The sequence below is a fragment of the Lissotriton helveticus genome, chromosome 6 (assembly GCF_964261635.1).
Source record: "Lissotriton helveticus chromosome 6, aLisHel1.1, whole genome shotgun sequence".
Taxonomy (NCBI): domain Eukaryota; kingdom Metazoa; phylum Chordata; class Amphibia; order Caudata; family Salamandridae; genus Lissotriton; species Lissotriton helveticus.
The window spans coordinates 1,761,041,063-1,761,047,062 of NC_136067.1; positions in this window are offsets into that span (position 1 = coordinate 1,761,041,063).

Below are 6,000 nucleotides of genomic sequence, written 5' to 3' on the forward strand. Positions count from 1 at the left end.
TCGAACGGCTGAATAGATTTACATGAAACTTGGCAAAATTGTAGATATGGTTTGCCCGACGTGCCTTTGCTATGTCTCAATATATGTGCTCCAGTGGATTTTGAGAAATTAACGTTTAAAAAAATATATATATCTGTGACAGCGCTCCGGTTAGCGCCCCGGTTCGCGTACCTGACGCGTAACGGAACTTCGCGAAGCGAAGCTGATTGGCTCTCCGTTGTGTAGTGTAGCTCCTATTTTCCCAATAGGCTCTGCGCATTGGAATAGTACCTACAGCAGTAAAGGCCTAGACCAGACGTTAACTAGGTCTACTACTGTCGATACTAGACTTAATTTTTGGGTTTGCCAGCTAAGCTCAGAGTTCGCTAGAAACTTTCTCGAATGTTCAAGGAAGGAATTAACTCCCCTGATTAGACAAGAAGGGATTTAGTTTCTGACAACCATAGAACATGACAACTTTGCTCTCCCCTAATCAAGAGTCAATCTCAAGAGTCGTGTGAGCACAAGGCAATTATTTTACTCAGTCAGTACGTGCATTCTTAGTCTCATCAGAATGTAGAGAAAAGGAAGAGACGGGCGTGTTCAATAAAAAGGTGTTATTTATTGATCAGTCTCTTTTCTCGTACAAGAGAAATGGATCGATATTATTGCAATACTTATAGTTAAGTAAAGTGCATACATTAGAAGCAATAGTATAAAATAATACTGTAAAAACATTGATATGGTTTCTGAGCCATATGATGTTTTAAAATGATTAAAATATATTTACATACACATATACATTTGACTAAACGTACTCAACTGGTGTTTCTAAATACGCCTACCCCGTGTACCTGACCTAAGTCTAATGCGTGGGCGGGAATAGAAAGTTACAGTTTAAGTTAAGTTTGTTTTTGCCAAGTGAATAACTAAAGAATTCTCTGTGAGGGGTTATTCAGTTCTGTACCTGGAATTTAGGATGGATGAGGAATGGTATCTCTTTCTCTGCTCTCGATATTCCAGGCTGCCTGCGAGGGCTGCCCAGAAGCGCCGGTGCTGGGTCTCTCGGTTTGAGATAGCAGCGCGTCTCTCAGCGCGTCAGGAAGGCGGGGCTGCTGCCTGCGGGGTCTGCTTCTGCTCTCGGCTTCGGCAAGTATGGCTGCTCCGTCTTGTCACCACGCGTGTGTTTGCATAGGGCAAGGTCGGCAATATTTATACCTTAAAGGTGCCGAGATTGACGTAAGGATGGACATAGGTACGTCAATAAAGATGTCATACGACTTGCTCGTTAGCACATTCTTTTGCAAAAGTTCTCTGTGAAATCAAAACAATGGCCGCACGGATTTTCCAGGTTGTCATAGGTTTGATTTGTTATGAGAACGTCGTATGCCTTATCAGGGGCTGGAGGAATGTCGCTTGTCTAATTAGATCTCAAGCGTTATGACCTAATCAGATAACACGTTCCTGTGCCGTAGTGTGACTGCGTCAGATAACGGTATCTGCATCATGGGGGTTTTCTTGCCTCATGGGCTGACTGTTAGTTAACTTGATAGTTAGTTTAACCAGAATAGGGTCAGGAATAGGGGGACTGATTCAGAACCTATAGAAATACACGACACCCACTCCACGCTAACTATGGTCATATCTACTAATCTATGCATAGTATAACATAGTACAACATACTATAGAGTATAGTGTATACCTTACCACCCCAAAATACATAAATGCATTTTGAAATTTTCAAATATACTGAAAAATTGCAGTCATATATATTGTATGCACTTAAGCTATGAATTAAATGCAAAAGTAAACACGCAATGTAATGCATTATTGCTTCTTGGTATATGAGAAATACACATGAAATGGCTCTCAATATGGCTATACAGAAAGGAAGTTCGAGACCATTTCATCACATAATAAAATATTTGTGAACATACCAGCGGGCAGCTAAAGTCTATATAAAGTATCTAAAATAGAAATCTTAGTTCTCTAGGAATAGTTTCTTACTTTAAGCAGAAGATCAATGTCCCGGGAAAAAAATATATAGAAAAATATTTTAAGCGGCTTGCTAAAAAATTGCTGTCCGTGAACTGGAGTGAAATTGTTCATGTGACTTTATTTTTAAAGTTGAAGGCCGAATTCAGGGAACGCCGTGTGCGAGTTTACTCAAAAGTCTCTATTTCTGTTCTGGAGAGAACATCATATCATTCAGGCTTTCGAAAAAACTGTCAACAGCTTCATGGGAAAGTTCCACTAAGTCGGAAATAGGGGTAACCATGCATTCATGCGCATGATTGTCTCCATTGACATTCTGATTTGCATTGCTGACAGAAGGTCGTACCTGTTCGATGCTGCTTTCATCTTGAACTTCACTACTCTTCAATCGTAGTGGTGAAGATTCCAGGAATGCCGTCATCAGAATTGGCAGCCTTTGAGGGCAGCACAGTGCGTGAACCTTGGTAGGAACCAACAGTGTATCTGCATCCACCGGCGCATCCGATTGTAGCGTCAGACAGGTGTCTAACACGCATTCTTCTCCGCATAGCAGACACCTTAGTACAGGTAAAACACACCTTTGCCACATTGGTCGAAATGATAGAAACCAAGTCATGTTTAGGTCTCTAAGCCGGGAGAGTCCCAGGATTTTTGATATCCGGTCCCGGTATCCAATGGCTAGGATCGTATCTTCCATTGTCGCGAGAGTTTGATCTGTGACATGGGTTGCCATAACGAAAAATAAGGACTAGGAATAGGATTCCTGCAATTAGTCCCAGGATCAGGGGAAGTCCGCCAAAAATCGAATGGACGAAATCTGGAAAAATACCCAGTATGGCTTTGAATGGTGTTAATGCCATCGAAAATACTGTCTTAAATACCTTTGAGACCCCAGTGGTATCAGAAATATTTAAGATTTCGCTCAGGATTTCCGCGAAATGTACGGGGGAATTGGTTGATAGTAATGTATGTATCTCTGCAGTCGTCCTTGCGACTTGTAGATCATATGTTTCTTTAGATGACGTGAGCCTTGTAGGCGTCTGAAGAAGCACTGTTTTCATTCTGCTTAAAGTATCTATTCGAATAGAAGTAATTTTCAAACCGGGCCATGCCCTTGCCTCTCTGTCTGGAAAGGAGCTGGGGAACAAAGAACGTCCACAGCACTTGACCTTCGCCGTTGTAGTGACTAGATAAGGAGTCCCGGGCATAAGACTACAACATCTGCGGTCTACAATAAGAATGTAACTCCCATTATAGAGTCTTTGAAAGAATGGTTCTATTTCAGTTGCAGGTGCGCCTTGCTGGTGACATGAAAGGTTGTATGAATTCCCTTCACAGGCTCCGTGCAAACTAATACCGTTACACAGAAGCGTGCCGCTTAGTGACATAGCACAATTGTTGCCACTAAGAAACACTTTCTGTCCTTTGTTACTGACACATGCATGTGAATAGGGCAGGTTCCAAGTTGTTTTAAGGTACCCCTTTCCCAATTTCTCGTACATGCCAGCCTGTATATATTTTTGGCAGTATTGAAACCTGAAGGTTGAGATTGGAATATTTATGATTCCGTGGATTATCCATTCACTGACAGGTCGTTCTGACATTGTCATTGGTAATCTTTCTAGTTTTTCAATGCTCAAGATTGTATAATCAGCACCCTTCTGCGCCATACCGATTTGTCTATCAGTAAGGTTAAAGATTTGGAATAGTGACGTTGTGTTGATTAAACGCCAAGGCACATAGCCTGAACGCAGGTTTTGTAACGTCCAGCCAAGCTGTACAATAGAGCGCAATTGTGACTGACCATGTTGTAATAACAGTAAGTCTTGCGATAATATATCGATTGCTGAAGACACAATGCTGTCCAATGAAAAAATTCTGGAGGACAGAGTCATTAACCCATTGTCCACTACAGAAAGTGATTTTTCCAAATTGATACGGTCAATTTCTCGTATTCTCTCTGCTGTTTCAATTTGAGTAACCTTCCAGGCCTCATTGTATGCTGCATATACAGAGGCTGCTATGAAACGCTTTTGACGCTGTTTGCGTGGTCCCAGTATGAAATCACGCAAGTCAGCACCATCAGTAAGTAAAGTTAGGTGTTGCTTAATTTCAGGCAGTGTGGAAGTTTGTAGCCATTGAAGGCATAATTTGCCCACACTGTAGGTTGTTATTATCCCTGGGTGATGTCTTTGAGGATATCTAGGGTCTGGCCTGGTCATTTTGAAACCCTGTGTTTTATTCAGGAATCTATCTTGACAGTTATTTGTATCTGTGGGCCAGATCAACCATTGTTTCCAATCAGGATGTGTTCTGTTTTGGTTAAGTATATGGCTTATGTCTATTTCTTCATCTGTATCAGAGTTATTGCTAAACATTGTTGGCTTTGGAATAGACAGGTTATTTAAATCTTTGATTTTGGCTAAGCCAAGACAGGTGGTTTGTTGAACAGTGTCATTTAAAAATATCATTTGTTCTGGGATCATGCAGGCTCTAAACAAAGCTTCTATACCCTGTACTTGCCATTCTTTTGTACCCCAAACACTTTTCAAATCAACATTTTTGTCCCAATAATCAAATCCAAAAGTATTCATTTTTTCAAAGAATGAATCTGAATATATCAATTTTGTGTTGGTTATCATGGTTTTCATCCCTGTCTTGTTTGACAATCTGTAATAAAATGTTTCAGCATTAGTTATGTTAAAACCTGAAAAATATGAATATTTGTCATAAATGGTTCTAGAGCTCCCTTTTGGAGGTGTAGCACAATGTTCCCATTGATTATAATTTAAAACATTTCTAGGTTGTGCAGATTTATGCAAGAAATGGTTACCATAATGGTTATAGCAATACATACTATCATAATTTGTAGAACCTTGCAAATAATCATGTTTTGTAAATTTAGCAGACATTACTAAGTCAGACATCATATTGTTTATACTTTCAAAGTCCCAATCATCAGCAAATGAGTTTGGTTTTGCAAAGTCACTCAAGGAGATCTTGATTTGGTGTGGATATTTCAGGATCTCGACCGGACCATAAATTTCATAGTCAGTGTTGTCCCAGGCTACCCCACCAGGTATTGGAATTGCTGTGAAGTTGGCTGAAGAAAGTTCTGAAGAAAGTTCTCGTTTCTCGACGTGTGAAGATGTGTGTGGTTTGAGGACCAAGTTGATGTTCTGACTTGCTGTGTCCATTTTAGCATATTTTCCCTCAATGAAGCGTCCCAAGGTAAATACCATGATGAGCCAAAGTATGAGGATAAATGCACCAAAACCCACCCAAAATTCAATCCATGGAGTAACCAGATATGTTTCTTTCAGTTGTTTCAAAAGTTCCTTAGCTTTGTCTTTAAAGGATTTTGATGATGGCTGTGTCTTTTGTTCGCTGAAACCTTCAGAGGAATCATCGAAGTTGATGAAGTAACCAGATGCAGTTCTGTCAATTGTTCCAATTGGTTCAGGATTTTTGTTTCTTGCATTTTCACTTGGAACTTCATTGTAGATTGGTGTGTCTCTGCTAAATGTCTTTATTTGGGTTTTCAGAGGTCTGAGTTCTATTGCATTGTTGCATAGTCCTTGTTGTTCTTCTTTAGGCGTTTCGAATGTGATGAGCCTCTTTGTTAGGACCTCTGTACTGGTAGCAAACCTTGGTGTTCTGCTACTTATTGGGAGTCCACTTGGCCTACTGTTTGTTATCGGCCACATGTTGTGGTTTTACCAGGTCGATGGATACAACTCGGTTCTCCTTTTTTCCAGCAAGTGGCGGTAGTACAACTGATCTTGTCCCGTTGACAGACAAGACAGGAACTGCTTTTCTGTAAGAAGGCCCAAATTCCTTCTTTACCGCGATCTTCTCCCTGACTAGATCCCCGACTTTTGGAATCCAGACAGGTCTTGCTGGGACAGGTGGTGATTCTTCAGTGGTTGTTGGCTGTTGTTTCAACTGTATGTTGCTCAGGTCTTTTCTTGTTTTGTTTAAGTCCTGCAAAATAGCCAAACGGTCTTTGACATCAAAGGTTTTTTC